Source organism: Mandrillus leucophaeus, unplaced genomic scaffold (assembly GCF_000951045.1).
Source record: "Mandrillus leucophaeus isolate KB7577 unplaced genomic scaffold, Mleu.le_1.0 Scaffold136, whole genome shotgun sequence".
Classification (NCBI taxonomy): domain Eukaryota; kingdom Metazoa; phylum Chordata; class Mammalia; order Primates; family Cercopithecidae; genus Mandrillus; species Mandrillus leucophaeus.
Genome location: NW_012101321.1, coordinates 1,386,744 through 1,410,547, shown reverse-complemented (window position 1 = coordinate 1,410,547; position 23,804 = coordinate 1,386,744). Strand labels below are relative to the sequence as shown.

Below are 23,804 nucleotides of genomic sequence, written 5' to 3'. Positions count from 1 at the left end.
ACAAACCAAACCTGAACCCAGCAGAAGAAAAATAACCAAGATCAGAGCAGAACTAAATGTAATTGAAACAAACAAAAAAATACAAAAGATAAATGAAACAAAAAGTTGGTTCTTTGAAAAGATAAATAACATTGATAGACCATTAGCAAGATTAACCAAGAAAAGAAGAGAGAAAAATCCAAATAACCTCACTGAGAAATGAAACAGGAGAGATTACAACTGACACCACTGACATACAAAGATCATTCAAGGCTACTAAGAATACCTTTAGGCACATAAACTAGAAAACCTAGAAGAGATGAATAGATTCCTGGAAAAATACAACTCTCCTAACTTAAATCAGGAAGAATTAGATACCCGGAACAGAACAGTAACAAGCAGCGAGATTGAAACGGTAATTTAAAAATTGCCAACCAAAAAACGTCCAGGACCAGATGATTCACTGAAGAATTCTACCAGACATTCAAAGAATTGGTATCAATCCTTTTGACACTATTCCACAAGATAAAGAAGGAACCCTCCCTAATTCATTCTATGAAGCCAGCATCACCCTAATACCAAAACCAGGAAAGGACACAACCGAAAAAGAAGATACCCTCGATGAATGATAGATGCTAAAAACCTTACAAAATACTAGCTATCTGAATCCAACAATATATCAAAAAGATAATCCACCATGATCAAGTGGGTTTCATACCAGGGATGCAGGGATGGTTTAACATACACAAGTCAATAAATGTGATACACCACATAAACAGAATCAAAAACAAAAATGACATGATCATCTCAATAGATGCAGAAAGAGTATTCGACAAAATCCAGCAACGCTTTATAATTAAACCCTCAGCAAAATTGGCATACAAGGGACATAACTTAATGTAATAAAAGCCATCTATGACAAACCCACAGCCAACATAATACTGAATGGGGAAAAGCTGAAAGCATTCCCTCTGAGAACTGGAACAAGACAAGGATGACCACTCTCACCACTCCTCTTCAACATAGTACTGGACGTCCTAGCCAGAGCAATCAGACAAGAGAAAGAATAAAAGGCATCAAACTGTCCCTGTATGCTGACGATGTGATCATTTACCTTGAAAACCCTAAAGACTCCTCCAGAAAGCTCCTAGAACTGATAAAAAAATTCAGCAAAGTTTCCAGATACAAATCACAATGTACACAATCAGTAGCTCTTCTATATACCAACAGTGACCAAGTGGAGAATCAAATCAAGAACTCAACCCCTTTTAAAACAGCTGCTAAAAAAATAAAAACCTTAGGAATATACCTAACAAAGGAGTTGAAGGACTTCTACAAGGAAAACTACAAAACACTGCTGAAAGAAATCACAAATGACACAAATAGAAACACATCCCATGCTCATGGATGGGTAGAATCAATATTGTGAAAATGACCACAGTGCCAAAAGCAATCTACAAATTCAACACAATCCCCATCAAAATACCACCATCATTCTTCACAGAGTTAGAAAAATTCATATGGAACCAAAAAAGAGCCCACATAACCAAAGCAAGACTAAGCAAAAGGAACAAATTTGGAGGCACCACACTACCTGATTTCAAACTATACTATAAGGCCACAGTCACCAAAACAGCACGGTACTGGTATAAAAATAGGCATAGACTAATGGAACAGAATAGAGAACCCAGAAATAAACCCTAATACTTATAGTCAACTGATCTTCAACAAAGCAAACAAAAACATAAAGTGGGGAAAGGACACCCTTTTCAACAAATGGTGCTGGATAATTGGTTAGCCACATGTAGCAGAATCACACTGGATTCTCATTTCTCACCTTATACAAAAATCAACTCAAGATGGATTAAGGACTTAAACCTAAGACCTGAAAGTATAAAAATTCTAGAAGATAACATTTGAAAAACCCTTCTAGACATCAGCTTAGGCAAGGATTGCATGACCAAAAACCCAAAAGCAAAAGCAATAAAAGCAACGATAAATAGCTAGGACCTAATTAAACTAAAGAACTTTTGCATGGCAAAAGGAACAGTCAGCAGAATAAACAGAAAACCCACAGAGTGGGAGAAAATCTTCAAAATCTAAACATCTGACAAAGGACTAATAACTAGTATCTATAACAAACTCAAACAAATCAGTAAGAAAAAAAAATCCCATCAAAAAGTGGGCTAAGGACATGAATAGACAATTCTCAAAAGAAGATATACAAATGGCCAACAAACATATGAAAAAATGCTCAACATCACTAATGATCAGGGAAATGCAAATCAAAACCACAATACGATACTACCTTACTCCTGCAAGAATGGCCACAATCAAAAAATCAAAAAACAGTATATGTTGGCCTGGATGCAGCAATCAGGGAACACTTCTACACTGCCGGTGGGAATGTAAACTAGTACAGCCAGTACGGAAAACACTATGGAGATTCCTTAAAGAACTAAAAGTAGAACTACCATTTGATCCAGCAATACTACTACTGGGTATCTACCCAGAAGTAAAGAAGTCATTATTCGAAAAAAAGATACTTGCACACGCATGTTCACAGCAGCACAATTTACAACTGCAAAATCGTGGAACCAACCCAAATGCCCATCAATCAACAAGTAAAGAAACTGTGGTATGTATTTATGTATGTATGTATGTGTGTGTGTGTGTGTATGTGTGTGTATATGTGTGTGTGTGTGTATATATATATATGATGGAATACTACTCAGCCATAAAAAGAAAAAAAATTAACAGCATTTGCAATGACCTAGATGGGACCGGAGACTATTATTCTAAGTAACTCAGGAATGGAAAACCAAGCATCATATGTTCTCACTGATATATGGGAGCTAAGCTATAAGGACACAAAGGCATAACAATGATACAATGGACTTTGGGGACTCGGGGGGAAGAGTGGGAGGGGGGCAAGGGATAAAAGACAACATATATGGTGCAGTGTATACTGCTTGGGTGATGGGTGCACCAGGATCTCACAAATCACCACTGAAGAACTTATTCATGGAACCAAATACCACTTGTACCCCAATAACTAACGGGAAAAAAAAAAAAGAAACTAATGCTGACTTGTAAACCCCACATTCTGCCACTTCCATTCACTGCTGCTGAAAATCAGCTCTAGAAAGGAAACATTACATATTAAAGCTATCTACTTAAACTTTTCTATGCCATAGATTCAATTAAGCTATGGGATATACTAAGGCCCTTGTGTATGTAATCAAGTATGGTGCAACCAAAATCTGTTAAGAGAATTCCACAGTATCTATAGAAAAGTATACAAACCCTGCAAATAGACACCATATACATGCACAATCAAGAGTATGAAAGGAAGATTTGTTCTTTCAACTGGTAGGAAAATAATTTTCCCCAATTATATCTTTTCTAGCTGAAAATACTTTTAGCTTCTCCCAAAGTTGTATGTGTGTCTTATTTTCTATCAGTGCTTCCATTCTGTTGCCTATGTAAGTGTACATGTATATTTATCAATTTGTGTTTCTCTGAAAGACATCTGTGACTGAAAACTTCTCATTTATTGTTACTCATACTGTTGTGAATACACGCCATCCTAAGTTATGTCAGGATAGTATGAGGTAAGTGTTTACCACTGCCACTCCCAGCCCAACTCTATTGGCCACTATGAAGGGGAAATATCTGTGCTGACATTTTAATGATGCAAAGTTAAAAACATGAGTACTGATATGGTTTGGCTGTTCCCCACCCAAATCTCATCTTGAATTCTCACATGTTGTGGGAGGGACCTGGTGGGAGGCAACTGAATCATGGGGGCAGGTCCTTCCTGCACTGCTCTTGTGATAGAGAGTAAGTCTCACGAGATCTGATGGTTTTAAAACTGGAAATTTCCTTGCCCAAGCTCTCTTCTCTTGTCTGCCGCCATGTGAGGCATGCCTTTCACCTTCTGCCATGATTGTGAGGCCTCCCCAGCCAGGTGGAACTGTAAGTGCAGTAAACCTCTTTCTTTTGTAAATTGCCCAGTCTCAGGTATGTCTTTATCAGCAGTGTAAAAACGGACTAATAGAGTAAACTGGTACAAGGAGTGGGGTGTTGCTGAAAAGATACCTGAAAATGTGGAAGTGACTTTGGATCTGGGTACCAGGCAGAGGCTGGAAGAGTTTGGAGGGCTCAGAAGAAGACAGGAAAATGTGAGAAAGTTTGCAACTTCTTAGAGACTTGTTGAATGACTCTGACCAAAAGCCTGATAGTGATATGGACAATAAGGTCCAGGCTGAGGTGGTCTCAAATGGAGATGAGGAACTTGTTGGGAACCAAAGCAAAGATGATTCTTGTTATGTTTTAGCAAAGAGATTGGTGGCATTTTGCTCCTGCTCTGGAGATTTGTGGAACTTTGAACTTGAGAGAGATGATTTAGTATCTGACAGAAGAAATTTCTAAGCGGCAAAGCATTCAAGAGGTGACTTGGGTGCTGTTAAAGGCACTCAATTTTATAAAAGAAGCAGAGCATAAAGTTTGGAAAATTTGCAGCCTGACAATGTGATAGAAAAGAAAAACCCATTTTCTGAGGAAAAATTAAAGCTGGCTGCAGAAATCTGCATAAGTAATGAGAAGCAGAATGTTAATCCCCAAGACAGGGGGAAAATGTCTCCAGGGCATATCAGAGGTCTTCACAGTAGCCCCTCCCATCACAAGCCTGGAGGCCTAGGAGAAAATGGTTTTGTGGGTCAGGCCCAGGGTGCCCCTGCTTGTGTGCAGTCTAGGGACTTGGTGCCCTGCATCCCAGCCACTCCAGCATGACTAAAAGGGGCAAAGATACAGCTTGGACTGTTGTTTCAAAAGGTGAAAGCTGCCAAGCCTTGGTAGCTCCACGTGGTATTGACCCTGTGGGTGCACATAAGTCAAGAATTGAGGTTTGGGAACCTCCACCGAGATTTCAGAAGATGTATGGAAACACCTGGATGCCCAGGCAAGTCTGCTGCCGGCGGGTTGGGGGGTCCAAATGGAGAACCTCTGCTGCTGGGCAGTGCAGAAGGGAAATGTGGAGTCAGAGCCCCCAGAACCCCCAGACAGAGTCCCTACTGAGGTACCACGCGTGAGAAGAGGGCCACCTTCCTCCAGACCCCAGAAAGGCAGATCCACTGACAGTCTGCACTGTGGGCCTGGAAAAGCCACAGATACTCAATGTCAGCCCGTGAAAGCAATCAGGAAGGAGACTGTACCCTGCAAAGCAACAGGGGTGGAGCTGCCCAAGACCATGGGAACCCACCTTTTGCATCAGCCAGCATGACCTGGATGTGAGAAGTGGAGTCAAAGGAGATCATTTTGGAGCTTTAAAATTTAACTGCCATGCTGGATTTTGGACTTGCATGGGACTTGCAGCCCCTTTGTTTTGGCCAATTTCTCCCATTTGGAATGGCTGTATTTATCCAATGGCGTACCCCCGTTGTATCTACGAAGTAACTAACTTGCTTTTGATTTTACAGGCCATAGGTGGAAGGGACTTGCCTTGTCTCAGATGAGACTTGGGACTGTGGACTTTTGAGTTAATGCTGAAATAAGTTAAGACTTTGAAGGATTGTTGGGAAGGCATGGTTGGTTTTGAAATGTGAGGACATGACATTTGGGAGGGGCCAGGGGTGGAATGATATGGTTTGGCTGTGTCTCCACCCAAATCTCATCCTGAATTCCCACATGTTGTGGGAGGGACCTGCTTGGAGGTAACTGAATCATGGGGGCAGGTCTTTCCTGTGCCGGTCTCGTGATAATGAATAAGTCTCAGGAGATCTGATGGGTTTAAAGATGGGAATTTCCTTGCACAAGCTGTCTTCTGTTGTCTGCTGCCATGTGAGACATGCCTTTCACCTTCCACCATGATTGTGAGGTCTCCCCAGCCAGGTGGAACGGTAAGTCCAATAAACCTCTTTCTTTTGTAAATTGCCCAATCTCAGGTATGTCTTTATCAGCAGTGTAAAAATGACTAATACAAGTATTATAATAATACCAAATAAAATTTACATGCCATTTGAGAATCTATGAAGTGCTTTCACATATATTAACTTCTCTGCACAGATGTAAAAGTGAAAAAGAATCAAATATAAGGTAAATAAGATAGCTATCTGGCTGTGATAAGTAAACAGAGGTTATGAGTGACTACAGGCATCTTAAATGTTACAACCAGCTATAAAGGAAAAATTCCCACTATGTTTTGTCGGAAATGAACAATTAGCAAGTATTGCAGAAGGGAATGTAATCTGGTGCTTATACTAAGAATGGGGACCAGGCAATTCTCACTTCTATTTTTAGCTGGGTTCCTGACTTCTTTGTGTCCTTGGATAAGTCAGTAAGGCCATCAGTTTCCTCTCCTATCAACTGGGGTTGGAGCCCCTGACCTTGCTCATTGGGATGGCTTATGGGTTGGCAAATATCACTGAAAATTCAAAACGCTATTGGTAATCACATATTGCCTGTCTGCATTTCCTAAGAAAGCTGCAAAGCATGACAAAGACCCTTGATTGATTACGCTTCTTGCTTCTATACTTGTAAAAGGAGATTCGTGCATCAAAATTTAGAACAGAATTATTTTAAGGCTCCCGGGAGCACTAATGTATTTTGATTTCCAGTTATTCTCCCTGCCCCAGCTCCAGTCCTTATTATAATGACGCACCCAGCGGTGAAAGGCTGGGGAACACAAAGGCTCACTAGCAAGAACCCTCTGCCACGATGAACAAAATGCTCTTCAGAGGAGCCCAGCCTGACGACCTACCCATGCCAGAATCACCAAGCCTACGTTTGTCATCTCTGGTATGCCAATGGCAAAATCACTTCCTAACTTTGCCAAGATTTTTAAAAGAGCTGAGAAAAAAAACTCCCCAAGATGCTGCAGTGTAGAAAATAGCTAACTCTCCCCACAATATTACACGTGAAGCCGAAAACACACATAAATATGGCCAAGTAAGAAAGGCCAAGTCAATGACCTCAGATGACAAGTGCGTCTAAACTTGCAGTATAAACAAAGAATTCCACAAGACTCATCCAAAAAGAGCTTCTCACATCTACTCTCAGACATGATGTGACACTGGCTTCATGCTTTTGAGGGCAGAATTTGGGCAACAGTCATTCGCCTGCCCCTAGGTTTCCATGTGACAGGACTTTGCTTTCTACTCCATATTCTCTTGTCCCCAAAAGAGTGACTTTTCTGACAAGTGACTTTGGGAAATGGAACCACATATGAGTGGGTTGGCCCCGTGGCTGAGCATTCCTATAGAAGCTTGCAGTATCAATGATCAGGACAAAGCCTAAATGAGTTCTTTCTAATCAACATGCCCACAATGATGAGACAGTTGGCTCTATTCTGGCCACGTGATAAGCTTTCTGCAGAAGCAAGTTCGTCCTCTACAAGTGAAAAGCCTGCAGTTTTGGAGACCTGAGTTCAACAGAGGCAGCAAGTACTAAAAAGCATGTGGCTAAACATCACGTTGCATTTTTCAATCAAGCTATTATCTGTAATAAAGCTGGTATGTTCATTTCCATCTGTCTGACTTCTGTGCTGATTTCTCAGTTGGTTCTGACTCAAGACGGGAAGGGAGTATTATTTTTATTGACCCACTAAAAAGACACAATATCTTCCTAGAAATTCTTTTCTAGTACAGTCGTGCATCACTTACCAATGGAGATATGTTCTAAGAAATGCCTTGTTAGGAGACCTTGCTGTTGTATGAACATCATAAGAGTGTGCTCATACAAACCTGGATGGGATAGCCCACTACGCACCTAGGCTACAGGATATAGCCTATTGCTCCTAGGCTACAAACCTGTACAGCATGTTATGCACTGAATACTGTAGGCAACCGTAACACAACAGTAAGCATTTGTGCATCTAAACATATCGTCATGTTTTATGCCACGATGACAAGATGGCTATGACATCACTGGGCCATAGGAATTTTTCAGCTCCACTGTAATTTTATGGGACCACCGTCATATATGCAGTCTGTTGTTACCAAAATGTCATTATGTAGTACATGATGTACTCATAAAAACCATCTAGCAATCCCCACAGCATCACCAATGATGCCAGAAAGCAGAAGAAACCCAACAGGGCAGCTGCCATGGCCAGGCATGTATTTCCTTTGAAGGAAGAGCTTTGCCAGGCCTGCTGTAATTTGTTAAGTTCGGGAACTGTCCATGGAAGAAAAATGAAGGGTACCCAGCTGCATGATTTCAGGCTGCGTTTTTATTATAGGCTTCTAGTATAAATCACCAGAACAAAGCCTGTATGAGCTACTCGAATGGCAGAGACAAAAATAGTGTCACAGAACACTGTTAGGTTTTTTTTTGGACTACTACATATTTATATCACCAAAAGACTCCTAAGCTTTTGTACTCCCAGGCATCTTTGGTAATGTGTTCACTTTATTTTCTGCACATTCCTACCTCTCTTTCCAGTACAGGAGTGCCCCCTTATCCATGAGGGATAGGTTCCAAGATCCCTGGGGGACGCCTGAGACCTCAGATGGTACCAAGTCTGACATAGACTATTTTTTTTCCTATCTATAGGTATGTATGATAAAAGTTTAATTTATAAATTATGCACAGCAAGAGATAAACAGTAAAAAAAAAAAAAAAGAAAATATACTGTAATCAAAGTTATATGAATGTGGTCTCTCTCAAAATATCTTATTCTCCTCTATTGAGGGTAATTGAAACCACAGAAAGTGAAACTACAGATAAGACAGTACTATTGTAATACAGATTTTTGGTTGCAGTAGTGTACAAAATTCATTCTGAACAGTTAATAATTCTAAGTAAACACTATCTTCTCTAATAAGGGCTTATTATTTTGCTCAATATCTCATCCATGTGCATATTTCTGAGGGAAAACAAACCAATAAAAGGATGTGGAAATGGGAGAAAAGCCTTTCCCAAACAATACTGGCAGTTTCTTGCTCGGGAATGAATCTGTTGGGAGATGAGCAAGCTGCTCATTACTTGGGATTACTAGGAAATCTAGTAAAAGGAAAGGAAAGGAGCATTACTAGGAAAGGAGCACCAAGTTCCTGAGAAACAATGTTGAGTCAGGGAGATGCTCTGCAGACCCAGAAGATTCACCCAGGGGGAGGCCAGACAAGGTCCCTCACGTTCGCCAAGGCTGGGGTGGAGAGGAAAGCGAACTCTCAATTTCCTCATTGATTTCTCCCACTAGAGCCAGCTGCTCCTGTCAACTCCATCATATTGCTTTTTGTTGTTCCTTAAGAGGAATGAGATGGCATCATCATTTCTACACAAAGGCTAAGGGAGAATCATTTTTTTAAGGATGAAGCTTTTTTTGGGAAACCGATCATCTTTAAAGGCAATAGGTGAGAGAGTGCATCCTTGTACATCTAGCAGGAATTTGGAAAGAGCTCAGTCACCTGATCTGTGTTTGTGATGAGAGGGCAGGTAAGAGGTACTGGGATGTACACCAATCTTGGCCCTAACTAGTGTGAACTGCAATACACACACAACGACACAGAAGAATTACAATGGGAAGGGAGGGATATCTTAATGGGACAGGGCAAGGGGGCCAGAGAGAAGTTAAAGGTGCCTTCTCTGCCCCATTCTGAGTCACCCATATTCACAGCCTGTTTCATCCCCTCCCTTCTATAAGGTTTCAACCTTAGTAAAGTTTCAGCCCAGATTTTAGATTTTGGTGGGTTTTAGATTTTGGACGGGGGTACAGGAGTCTGCCCTAAGAACTGATAGTCTGCTCTCAGACAGGCCTGGGGTCAGATGTACTAACACTGTGGTCCAGAAGCCCCCAAGCTAAGAGGTAAATATGGAAAATGGCCCGCACTTAGCCTGGAGCATCAGGCAAAAGCCAATGCAAAAGTGCTTTAAAGAGATGGACTCTCAACAAGATACCACTAATAAAGCCCTCTCAGATATGACTTCATAATTAAAAAATTACAAAATATACCAGAAAATCATCTACTTCCAGCCAGAATCAGCAGTCAAGCAAAAAGCATAACAAGATCACCCAAGAACTTCAGGTAATGGAATTACTGAACACAGACTGTAAAATAAGTAGCTGTAAAATTATGAAAGAAATAAATAACTGAATACATGAAAAAGGAACAAGATATTTTCAAAAGATTAGAGAGATTTAAAAGAGAAAAACAGAATTTCTGTAATTGAAAGATCTAGTGAACTAAAAACCTCAATGGATATGTAAAAGAGCGACTACTATAAAAAAAATTAGTGAACTAGAAGCCAGTGTAGAGAAAACTGGCCAGAATGAAGCCTGGAGAAAAGATCCTAAAAGAATTTTCCTGTGACCACTATTTGCATGGTGATATGTTTAGCTAAGAGCTGCCCATAGCCAGGCCTGCTTTCTTCATGGTGAGTCTGGGGAAATCTGATGCACAGAGCCCTGAATTGGAGGCTAATTAGGTGAGATTTCCTTTATCCATTTCTTCTGACTCAGCACTCTCGTCTTTGCTCCCTCCCTAGGTTTAGATCTCATACCTAGAGGGCATCATAATACATGGTGCATACAACCATCAACACAGCATCAGTGCTGTGTAGTCAATGCCCCTGTATGTGTATAACCATGTGGACATACATCTATAAACATAGTACATATACATCTGTTAATGAGATTAATGTTTTTGGATGTATACTCATATATACATATCTGTAAAATAACAGCCACTTACATAACTCTGACTTCCAGCAGCTCCAACTATAGTGGAACAGGTTGGGAGCCAATCACTGAACTGGAAGTGAGAAACTTTGGTTCTAATCTGAATGGAATGTTAAGAAATTGTGTGACCATGGACGAGTCCCAACAGCAGTTCTCTCATCTGTAAATTAAAAGGACTGAACTGAATGATTTTCAGGACCTCTTCCTATTCTAGTGTCACATGGTGATGCTAAATAGCTTTCATAGCATCCATGTACTTTATTTTGTAGGAGAGGTTTCTACTCAGAGCTTTGTTCTTATTTATATTTACAAATGTGATACTCTGACTTTCTGAACTAATCAGAAATAATTATTGAGAAGTGAAAAATGAGCAAATAGGGATTCCTAGAGCCAAATATACTGACAGCAGCTTTAAAAACCTGGTGAGGAACAGGTAACTATAAAAGCAGGGAAAAACACTGTACTATGAAACCTCAAAACAATGGCTATCTTTAGCCATTTACTGTAGGATCAAAAAGCTTTACACATCTCAATAGACCTTGAAGGCACCATTACAACACTGAGCAATAACTGATGTTGTTGATAAGCTTGGGTAATCAAGAAAAGGTTGTCTTATGTTCAGCCAGGACAAGAGACCCATAAAGAAGTTTAAAAAATAGCTAAAGGGTTTTAGACAGGAAAGTCCTTTCATATGGATGCCCCATGTGTGCGTATGTAAGTGTATGCAAGTATATAGGGAAATATTTATTAGGGGTGCTATACACATGTTCTATGCAAGGTACTGTCAAGTGGACCAAGAAAGATACATGAACTGCTCTTTTAGAAGCTTATAATAAAACACAGAAATCCTTATGAACAACACACATAAAACATAAAAAGATGTTCAGTCAACTGTATGAAACAAATATATATTGATAGAAAGTAGAGGCCAGGCATGGTGGCTCCTGCCTATAATCCCAGCACCTTGCGAGGCGGAGGCAGGAGGAATGCTTGAGCCCAGGAGTTAAAGAGTAGCCTGAGCAACATGGTGAGACCCAGTCTCTAAAAAAAATAAAAATAAAAAGAGTAGAAGCATTACTATTAATCTGGTTAGGTTTCAGGTGGGGAATATTGCATGCAAAACTGGTAGAGAGGTGGGGAAGTGAAAATGGCTGTGAAGAGAGAGGCTTTCAAGAACCCACTGAAAGTTAGAAAAAGATCCATGGCAGGGAAGGAGTCAAATGCTTCCCACAGGGAGGGAGGTGAGATCATGCTGCCTGCTGAACGTGAAAGTCATCATCGTCATGAGTCACTGAGTTCATGGGAGACATTCAGTTAACGAAGTTATACGGCAGGTTTAGACCATCACAAGAGTGAGAGCTGAAAAGGAACCTTCCACATTTGTGGGTATGAGCTCACAGACATATACCTCTTTTAGGGTGACAAGGGTCACTATACAAAACACCTCATCCCTGTAACACCTCACTCTCAAAAGCATGGAGGATAACTATAGAAGTGATTTGGAGAGTGACTGGCAAGAAGCAAGTCTGAGCATACAATGTAATTATAAATCTTTCAGATTACATTAAAGCAAATCATTGAAATGGAAAGAAATTTCATAGAAAATGGTCACATTTTGTCTTCTTAGTTAAATAACTAAACATCATCTACGTGTGAATGGAGAGAGAGATAAATATAGATCTGATTATAAATGTATGTATTTAAAGACCTCCCTAATGATGCTATCTTCAATTTCCGTTTCATTTCTACATTTTGAATTAAAAACAACTTTTATAATTATGTTTAGAATTAAGGGTCAGAAAAACATTTCAGAAAGCCTGAGGCTCCCTAGACTAGTCAAGTGTTTCTAAATCTAGTAGGTTCTTCAAAACAAAAGTTATCACCAATATCTTCTATGTTCAGAGTCAGAATACTGCAGATTTACCTAGTTTGAGTGAAATGTCATAAGGAATCTAAAAAATAAATTCCAAAGTACTTCAGAAAAGCATTCACATCACCATTTCTTTAGGGAGGCAAGACCCGTTCTGCTGCAATCGGCATACATATGTTCCAGAAGGAATCTCCAGCAGAAAGCACAACATTCGCATTGTTTGTTAGTTCCCAGAGGGCAGACAACACATCATATTTATTCACATCATATTTCTTCCCCTGTTCATTCCCCTTATTCTGGCTCATAATAGTATGCACTCTTGTGAATAAAAGAAAGTTTTGTAAAATGTGGTAAACAACATTCCTGTTTTCATTCCATAGCTTCCAGGGGCAATTCTAAATACCTTTGATATGGAAAGCCCTGAATGCTTTTTTAGACAGGCTGATACTGAGAAAAGAGGAGAATGTTCTTGCATATATGTGTGAAAAACAGCTTTTATGGTCTTTTCCCCAGTTCTGGAAACAAGAGGCATTCACAGTTGCTAGGGAGTTCTGTGTTACATACAGATAAGAGTTTTCAGACAAGCAAAACAAGAGCAGAGTTCCTCCTTTCTTATTAATCGAATGTAGTGCAGCCTGATTATCAGGAGTTATCTACTGTGCCACAATGAGCATTCCTACCAGCCAGCTACGGCAGAGCCGACGGTGTCCTCTCCCCTCTCTCCTGCATGGGAACTAACACCAGGAGAGGGCAAGTATTTCTGATCACAAAAAGTGAGTGTGTGTGTGTGTGTGTGTGTGTAAGCATGGGTCTGCACATGCATACATTTCAAACAAGCTTGATTCTTTGCTGAAATCTCACCATTACTGGAAATATTATTTGGCCAATTATGAAACAAACAGAACTGTAAATCGCATGACATTTTACCAAACAAATAAATTTCTTTCTTATTTTTCTTCCCATTTCACATCCATATACAAAGTATTACAAGTCAAAAAATTGGAATGATATTGTTAAATAGGAAATAACTAACTTTAAGCAAACACCCTAAGATCCTGTCTATGGATCTACAGATGAATAATTCCTTAATCAATTAAGGAAGGCTCTGCACCACAGTAAAGAGATTTCACTAGGTCAAAATAATGAGTGAAGCTGAATCCCTGCTAATAAAAACAAAGAATGCTGTCCTTAGTGTAGCTGTAATCCTGCCTATGAGCAGTGAAATGGGCTGGCTGACCTTTTCATCCTGAAGATTTATGATGGGCTTCCACAAAATTCTAAAACTAAGGGAAAATAAGAAAATAAAAAGATCCTAAAAAAACATTCAGAATAAGGGTCACTAATCAGAACGGGGAGGGGGTTGGTCAAGACAGCAGGTGTGCTCCAGTCATGCTGGGGAATAGGGAGATGGAGACAGGAGAAAGAAATGAAGTATTCTATTTATACACACATACATTTATATATACATATAAATTTACAAATACACAGATGTGTACATGCCCAGAGCCAAGCTCAAAGCAAGCAAGAAAATGCCCTGGGGTCACAGAAGTAAAGGTAGTTTAAAGCCATGTGACAACAGGGGTAATGAGGAGAGACAGGACAGCACATTTTCTACTCACTTTCTAACTGTGATAAGGACAGCAACTGCCTGGTAGGGTTGTTACGAGGTTAAAATAAGTGAATACATATAAAGCACCTAGAACAGTGCCTGCCACATGGTAAGCACTTGGTACATGGCAGTTGATTTTACTACCATTATTATTGTTAACTGGGCTGATGAGACATCAGATGTCAGTGATTTAAAGCACCTTGGGGGCAGAAGTCAAGGCCATGAGCCCATGTCGTAGGGAGCTGGTATGGCTTCCTGCATAAAGCTGTGAGCCAAAAAATATTAGTCCATTTAGAAAATCTTTTGCCACTAACTGGAGGGGTTGCTATGGAGGAGGCCAGCCGCCTCAGGCCATAGGTGAAACAGAGTCTTGAGAAATCTGAGCCCTTGACCCTGTTCCTGGCTTGGATGTGTGGAGCTTGATGCTGGCACTATCTAAGCTGTGTGGCAGTTGGGGGCCAAGAAATTAACATAGAAACCAGTTCATTCAATAAAGCCCAATGGGCCCTGGCAGAGGCCACCAGGAATTCATTCCATAGAGATACCTCCATAGTCCAGGGTACAGTACTTAAGTTAAAAATCACACTGAGCAGAATAAATAAAAACAAATTCACATCTGGACACACCCTGGCTAAAGCTATCAGAGAAACAAAACAGAGCACTGACAAGGGATGCAGACTTCTCATCAGCAATCACAGATGCCGGAGGACGATGGAAAAACGTCTTCAAGTGCCAAGGGGAAATAAATGTCAAGTTGGAATTCTATACTATTATTCCAGAGTGAGGGGGAAACAGAAACAGCTGGAGGCACACACAGACCAAGAGAGTTCATTACCCACAGACCTGGAATGCAAGAGCCACCAACAAAGGAAGAAAACGGTACCCAAAAGCAGAGTGAGATGTAAGAAGCAATATTTGCTAGAAAATGAAAAAAATCAGAGGTGTTTCCTCAACCTTTCACAACCAAACCTCAACACTTCCTCGCACCTGGAGGGGAGGGGCACACATTCCCCTCGGGGGTTACAGTGGGAGAGGGCTCCTTCTCCATGGCTCCGGAGACATTGTCTGCTTTCTCAGGAACCTTATTCTATCAATAATTCCCTCCCCCTTATATCTTTATTCCTTTAAACCTAACTTAAGTTTTTTTTTGTTTTGAGATGGAGAGTCTTGCTCTGTCGCCCAGGCTGGAGTGCAGTGGCCGGATCTCAGCTCACTGCAAGCTCCGCTTCCTGGGTTTACACCATTCTCCTGCCTCAGCCTCCCGAGTAGCTGGGACTACAGGCGCTCGCCACCTCGCCCGGCTAGTTTTTTGTACTTTTTAGTAGAGACGGGGTTTTACTGTGTTAGCCAGGATGGTCTCGATCTCCTGACTTCGTGATCCGCCCGTCTCGGCCTCCCAAAGTGCTGGGATTACAGGCTTGAGCCACCGCGCCCGGCCTAACTTAAGTTTTTTAAACAAAATATCACAGACATGTATTTTTAAATACCTGATCATGAAAAGCAGCAGTCCCCTGTCCCACCTCTTCCTAGGTCCCGTCCTGTTCCCTGGCAGCAACCCCCTTTGGATCTTTGAGCTGTCTTGTCTGGTATTTATTTTCCTATTTTTAAATAATCTGCCTGTGCCAGGGGACCTTTGGAAAATCCATCACCTGTTGGCCAAGGCTCCTGGCCATTTGCCATGTGACAATCCTTCCTTAATCTGGAAAAAAGACAGACCTGATAAACTGTCACAATGACACAGTGTACTTGTTTTAAGAACATGGACTCCCAAGACTTACCCCATTCCATTTCTAAGAGATAACTGATGTAAGTTACAAGGTAAGAGAATAACAATATGAGACATTTTGCAATATTTTTATATCTTACTTTATCACAAGAATTTACCCAAGCTTGCTACATTATATATTTTTTCTTTTCTTTTCTTTTAAAACAGGGTCTCACTTTGTCACCCAGGCTGGAGTGCCGTGGTACACTTCTCAAGCTCAAGTGATCCTCCTGTCTCAACCCCACAAGTAGCAGACTACAGGCATACCCCACCACGCCTGGCTAATTTTTGTATTTTTTTTTGTAGAGACAGGGTTTCACCATGTTGCCCAGGCTGGTCTCCAACTCCTGGGCTCAAGCCATCCACCCGCCTCAGCCTTCCAAAGTGCTGGGATTATACGCATGAGCCACTGTGTCCAGCTGCTAAATTATATTTCTATCCAAAAATAAAATATACCCACTCCCTAAAAATCCTACCATGGTAAGTTGGGTAACATACAAGTCCATAAAGTCAGGCAGAAAAAAGGATGGTAGGTCACGTCTCCCCCAGGGAAGCAGACAGACCCATCACATGCATGAGCTTGAGTATGGATGGATCTAGAATGTGCGTTTAAGTCTATTTCTCCTAAAACCAGGGTAAGGGTAAGAGTTGTGAGAACAGGGGTGTGGTACGGGCTTCATTATTTGGACTTTGAGAACAAAAAACAAACAAAAAAAAACTTTACCAGCAGAAGGCTGAGATGCCAGTACAGGTAATGTTTGATTAGTACCTAATGCTATCTTGTATATAAAATAAAAATAAATCTTGTTTTTAAAAATGCTTTTGACTACTAATCTGTCTTTTGGGAGCTCCAAATCATTTACCCATCACCTAATTAAAAAACAAAACAAAACACAGTAACAATCCCATATCCCACTTCACCACCAAAGAAAAACACAACAAAATAAAACCCATCTACTAGCTTAAGGCCTGAAAAGAAGAGGCCTCTAATCAGTGGCCAAAAATGTTCTACAGCCTATACTTAGGTTACTTTTTTCTTGCTTTACCAATTTAGAACATGACTTCCAATTATGGTAGGTAAGAATTTAGTTCTTTTCTTTCCCAATCTCCAAGTTATATCACAGTTTTTATTAAATCGGTAGCTGGTGTTTCTATTATTATTTAAATGTTTCTCTCCTAAGCTAATAAAATACTATGATTATATTTCCTTTCTTGAACATTTTGTTCTTCCTAGAAAGGCTTGCTAAATCCTTCATTTTTTTCATGTGCTTCATTTTTTATGTATCTATTGCTCATTCCTCTAAAGGCTAAATTGTATGGAAACCTTTTTTCCACACAAATCATATACCTGCTAATTCCCTACTCTCATTTTTTTCCTGGAATTCTTTATTCTGGAGCCACCTTCCTCCTCTTCCAACAGGTCTCATGGTAGAGCTGGCAACCTGAAACTTCTCTACTATTCCAGCAGGTTCCTGGGATAATGAAAGGCAAACTTTTTGAGAATCTCTCTGAAAATATCATTCTTCTACTGTCATACCTGATTGACACTGTTGGGTACAGAATTCTAGGTTAGAATTATAATTTTTTTCCCCTAAGAATGTTTAAGGCACGGTTCCATTCTCTTACAGGTGTAAGTGCTGCTGTCGAGAAGTCTGATGTCTGACTCCCAGTCCTTTGTATGTGGACCTGATTATATTTTTCTTCTCTGTAAGCTTTAGGACTTTAACTTTATTCCCAGTGTTAATAAATTTCTTGACATGACTTTATGTGAGACTATTTTTATCCCTCATGCTGGGTAGTTGGCAGGCCCTTTCCATTTAGAGATATATGTTCTTCAATTCTGGGAAATTAATCCATGTGAATCCATGTGTTTTGTTTGAGAGTTTCCTCGAGTCTGTTTTCTATTTTTTCACGAGTCTCTTATTAATCAGATGCTGAACTTCCTGGATTGATTCTCTAATTTGCTTATTTTTTTCTTCTATTGTCCAATGTACTGCACATTGGTTTTGATTTCTGGAAGATTTTCTTGACATTATTTTCTAACTTTCCTAGGGGAAGGAGAGGCACCATAATTTTAATTTCTACGAGCTCGTTTTTATCCTGTTTGTTCATTTTTTAAAAGTAATATTATGTTCCTGTTTCAAAGATGCAGCTACCTTCCCTTATCTCTCTGAGGACATTTATAAAAGCTATTAATTTTTTAAGTATTCTTTTACCCTGTGCATTATTTACAGCCTCCTATTTCCTTTAGCTTTCTTTTTTATTTTGGGCTTTGTCTATCATGTTGGAGAATCTCCTCAAGTGTCTGGTGATTTTTGGCTCTCAATCTATATTTTAAAGTAAGATACTAAAATGCCAATTAAAAGTCCCATGTAAATGCCCGGGGCTTGTTTGTCAGTGGTCTTCACTCTTAAGCAACCAGGTGGCCAGACAGATTTTTTAAAATTGAGAGACCTCCCACCATGTCAATATCTCATGTTCTTCCCACTAGGGTCACACAATCTTCAAAGAAGCTCCTGCAGATTCTTGCTTGCGGGAGGAGGGGAAGAGGAGAGATGGACACACCAGGCCACCTGAGTTCCCACATTGGGGCAGGAAAAGAACTAGGCAGGTCCTGGAGTTCGCTACAGATGCTGTCTGACACCGCCTTTCGCTCTGACTGGTGGCCTCAGGGAAAGTGTGTCATGAGCTGAATTTCTCCAAAGACTATAAATTCCGGTGGGGGTAGGGCAGCTGCCCAGGGTCAGGTAGAGAAGCTCAGATCTCACTGCTCTGTACTCAGACACTGACTAACCCCTTTGTTTTCACCTCAGCCAGCCTTCCACAATACTTGACGCCCCCACATCCTGAGCGTTTTTAAGGTTGTGTAGGACACATCATCTCAGGTCTCACTAGAGTCCCTTCCTGCAGGCGCTTAGGTCACAGTGCATCCTGCTCTGCAAAGTGAGGCCCTCCTCCACCTACCATCTCTCTCTCACACACTCTTGTCTCCTCTCCCATTCTTCTGTAGGCTTATCACATTTGCATTCTTTCACTATCATTTCAGTGGGGTTTCTTTGGGTTACAGAGAGGATGGATTAAAATGCATGTGTTCAGTTGGCCATATTAACCAAAAGCCTCTCCTGTCTTTCACCACCCCTTCTTCACTGGCTCCTTCTCATCAGCATTTTTAAAAAATTTTGTTTTACTGCAGTAAGAACACTTAACATGCAATCTATCCTCTTAAACACATTTTAAGTGTACATTATCATAGACTATATAACTCATCAGCATTTAAACATTCCCAAGTCTCTCCAATGTTAAGAAAGACATGACCAATAAATGTTTGCTCTTGATTCCATGTCTCCTCTCACTTGCTGCACTGTTGTCCTTCATAGTAAAACTTTTTGAAACACTTGCCCACACTCTCTTCTTCCTCCATGCCCTGACATTTCTCAATCCACTGCCACCTACCTTCTGTTTCCATCACACTCAAACTGTTCTTGCAAAAGATACCCTTCTTAATAAATCCAATGGGCACTTCCTAGTCCTCACTTTACTTGACCTCTCAGTAGCATCCAATGTTCTTGTATTCCCTCCTCCTCAAAACACTCACTTCCTTGGAGTTTCTGGCCCTGTACTCTCCTTATGTCTTCTTATCTCTTTGTAAATGGGATCCCCACCCCTTATCAGGGCTTATATGGTACAGGCTATGCTTTCTGCTCTAGCCTCACCTCTTGCAATGCCCATATTCAAGTTCTATGCTACAACACATGGAAAATGTTTCAGTTTCTAGAGCAAGCCACGTTGTTTGTCTTCTGGTCTTTGTACATTCTATTCACTTTTTACTTGGCCAGTTTCATCAATTCCTTGTATCTGTGTTGAATACTCTTCCTATGTGCTCCTCAAGCACCTTGTATTTCCATGACTAACATGTTTATTAGAAGGTACTGCAACTGCCTGCTTGCTTGCTCATGCTCCATGTGGGCAACACCCATATCTATCTTCTACCAAGTTCAAAACTGTGTCACTGGAGCTACACAAGGGCTAGCATAACATAGGCATCCAACATATGCCAGCTGAGTACATGAAGACACAACCGACAGAGAAGAATGAAATGTCTACAGAAAGACTACACATTACCACAATTGTTTTAAGTAACAATCCTAATTTTTTACTAAATCAAGTACCAATACCATGTTGGACCACAGAAACACTCCAAATAATTACAGATGGAAAAAAAGCTCATAAGCCTTCTTTTGTGCAATCAAAGTAATTATTTATAATTCAGAAACAATTTTATCCAATATACTAGTTTTTATTGGTTTTTATTATTTACTTAATTCTCTATACATTTCTGAAGTGATGAGAACCCCAGGTTAGTTTTTGTTGGCAGATCACTTAACTAGTGAAATCAAGGTTAAGTGACCAATTGTTATGTATAGCATTTACTTTTGCTCTCACTGGCAACATAACTGTGCACAATAACTCAGGAGAGCCTTTGTAAAGACGAAAGCCACCAATCATTATGGGTATACTAGTAGGTAAGATTTACCTTACCTATTATTAAGAGCTTTTTAATTAATTGCTTGTTATTACTTGTTAATTATCTGTTAATTAATAAGAGCACTTATTACATGCAATTACTGTCTTAAGTGTTTTAAAGGTACTGATTCATTTAATTCTCACATAAATCCAATGAGTCAATTATTCCCATTTTATAAGAAACTGATGCAAAGAAGATTAAGTAATCTACATGAAAATTCTATTCATCTCACTAGAATTTTTATCTTTAGCATTTTCCTGTGCCACTAAAAGTCTATTATAAACATTATCAGTGGCTTCATAATGTTGCACTATACTGATGTATTATAATTTATTCAATGATTCTCCCATCACTGAGAAATTGTGGTTACTTCCAATTTTCTACCTTTAAAAATAGATCTGCTATAGATATCTCTGCATATAAGTCTTTGCCCACATGTTTATTTTCCAAGGACAGATTCCTAAAAGAATTACTAGGTCAATAAATATATGTTGGGTGAATAAAGCAGTCAAATTGCCATCAATTTTGCCTAATTAGCTGTTTTTTCTTGCTTTTATGCCTACAAAGTTTCTCCCCAACCCACGGACAAACAAATATTCTCCTAGATTTTTTTGGATTTAATTTGACATTGAACTTACATTTTATATATATATGAACTTTGTTTTGATGTATGAAATGAGCAATATTTTTTCTCCAAATAGCTAACCAATTCCAAAACCATCAGTTGAATAACTTATCCTTTTCCCACTGATTTTTGCTTCTTCTTATATATATTTTCCCTTTTTGGTTTATTCTTTCGTCAGGAGGCAGTGAAACTTTGGGGAGAAAAGATAACAGGCTTAACACTGTAACTGCTGAATTTAAGGTGTTTATGAATCATTCAGATGGAAATGTATAGTAGGACACAATAGATATAGGTTTCTTGCCTAAAAGAGAGAGGGGAGCTTTATTTGAGGGTAAAAAGATTACTCAGGGGAACACAGGTAACAGAAGAATTGAAATCCAAAGAATAGGGCATGGGAAACCAACATTTCAGGGCTAAGTGGCAGAACACAGCCATGTGAGAAGGCACAATCAGCCAGGTAGAGGATAGGGAAGAAGTAGGAGAGAAGGCAGCAATATAAGCCCTGGGCAGAAAGAGTTTCAAGCACCATCATGAATCACACTTACATTTTTGGTTTACCTGATCAAAACAATAACATAATGTTCTACTAAAATCCTCAGAAGCACAAACATATTCTCAAATTATTGGTTTGTTATAAATGGAGTTCTAAGCAGAGTCTGGCTATCAGAGCATCTTTATACATCTCCATAGGGCTTAGGGAAGGACAACTGTCTAAAGGTTTTAGTATATTTTAAATCTATTTAGAGGTAAATACATAGATTTTGAAACGTTTTGAGTGACAATGCTTAATTCTGGGAGTTTAGGCATAATGTTGCTCACGTACTAAATGAGGTCCCTTAAAGGCAGAAACATTTCTGAACAAGAGGTAGATCTGCTGTCTACAGAATAACCTATTTAGGCTACTTAAACCATAAGCATTGTAGGCTCTGAAGAGGAAAACAAATCCTAGCTCATGCAAAACTGTATTTCCAGACTTTGTCTGCCATTTAATTAGTGTAAGCCAAGCTCTCAACACTCAAATGTCTCAAACACCTTCACTGTGTTACTGATATGCTTACCAGTGAACAAGCGCCTTCTTTTTTGGTGCATGACAAGTTTTACAAAGCAATTAAAATGTTGGCATTTCAATTATTTTGAATTTTTCTAATTTGTTCTAATTTTTGACCAAATTCAGGTACAACTGGAGAGTCTATTTACAGAAAACATGCTTATCTGCAAATGGATCTGTTTCTAAAGTGAACTATAATAAGTATGGCTTGATAGCCATCACACTCACAGCTGGAGAAACCTAGGAGCAACTCAGAGCTTATGCCTAATCGCTTGATAAGTAACTACCACATGGGAAAAAAATGTTTTGAATCTGGGAGGGAAAATGTAGAGGTGTTATGACAACTTGCCTTCCATTTTACTTGTCTAAATATTACTGTATTTCTACTATATCTGAATCTCTGCCCAAAAAATATGTCATATATTTATAACCAAAAAAATCACCCTTCTCAAACAAACAAAAAATCTTTCTGTAGATAGATCTCTAAGTCAGAGAAAGAAAAAGAGGGTGCATCTCCACATCTATCTTCTCCCAAAGGGACCCAGCAGCACATCAAAGGTGTTCTTTGATATGGTCTGCAGGGATGGGAGTCCTCCCTGACAGAAAATGCGAGTAAGAGAAAAGTTCCAAGACAAAGATACTGCCCCAATACAACCAAAGCTGAGTGAGGCAGGCACGCTGGAGGCACTGCCCAGAATCTTCCACTTTGGTCAGTGACTGAGAAAAGTACACCTCTGCCTCTGCAAGCCTGCCAGTGCTCAGTTCAACCAGCTTCCAGTCTTTTGTTTGTTTGTTTTTTGAGACAGAGTCTCACTCTGTCGCCCAGGCTGGAGTGCAGTGGCGTGATCTCGGCTCACTGCAAGCTCTGCCTCCCGGGTTCACACCATTCTCCTGGCTCAGCCTCCTGAGTAGCTGGAACCACAGGAGCCCACCACCATGCCCTGCTAATTTTTTGTAGTTTTACGACAGACAGGGTTTCACCATGTTAGCCAGGATGGTCTCGATCTCCTTACCTTGTGATCTGCCCGCCTCGGCCTCCCAAAGTGCTGAGATTACAGGCGTGAGCCACCATGCCCGGCCTCAACCAGCTTCCACTCTTATTTAAATGTTTGAGAGCATGGAATTCACCCATGACAATGTCTGCCCCTCCCCACCTTTGTCACCACCATGGATACACATTTCCTCCAAAGATGGCAGGAAACCCCAAACACAGTTGATATTATAGGTCCTGGACAGACCATATGGTATTTATTAGCTAAAACATTTACACTGTTCCCTTCATACTTTTCTTAAAAATCCAATCAATTATCTAAAAATATATGCAAAAAGTCTTGCTGATGGGTATACTGGGCCCAGTCATTCCATAGGATCAAGTAAAAATGAGTGGTTAATAGTTATTACAATAGTTATAATAACAATAGTTAACTCACTGCATATTATGGCTGTTTTCTACATTATTGAGTGTTTCTTAATTTGCAACAACCACAATCATTACTGGCCTTACACTAAAATCATGTGATATATGCTGCTTCCTTTGAGTTGACTCCTCCTCCTCCCTTATTTATCTGCCTGAATTCTACTGGGCTACTGAAATAGCTCAGGCCACCACCTCTTTAGTAACACTTCCATAACCAAAGGTACCCCTACCTCAATTTCTCACAATAGTCCTTTCATTTACTGAATTAGTTGTCCGTTTTCTGGGTTT

General features: G+C 40.0%; 1 protein-coding gene across 1 annotated transcript in view; it reads right to left on the bottom strand.

Annotated features, from left to right (window-relative positions):
* GATB (glutamyl-tRNA(Gln) amidotransferase, subunit B) overlaps positions 1 to 23,804 on the bottom strand; it is an 84,958-nt gene that overhangs the window by 58,488 nt on the left and 2,666 nt on the right. The gene's annotated exons all lie outside the window — the stretch shown is intronic.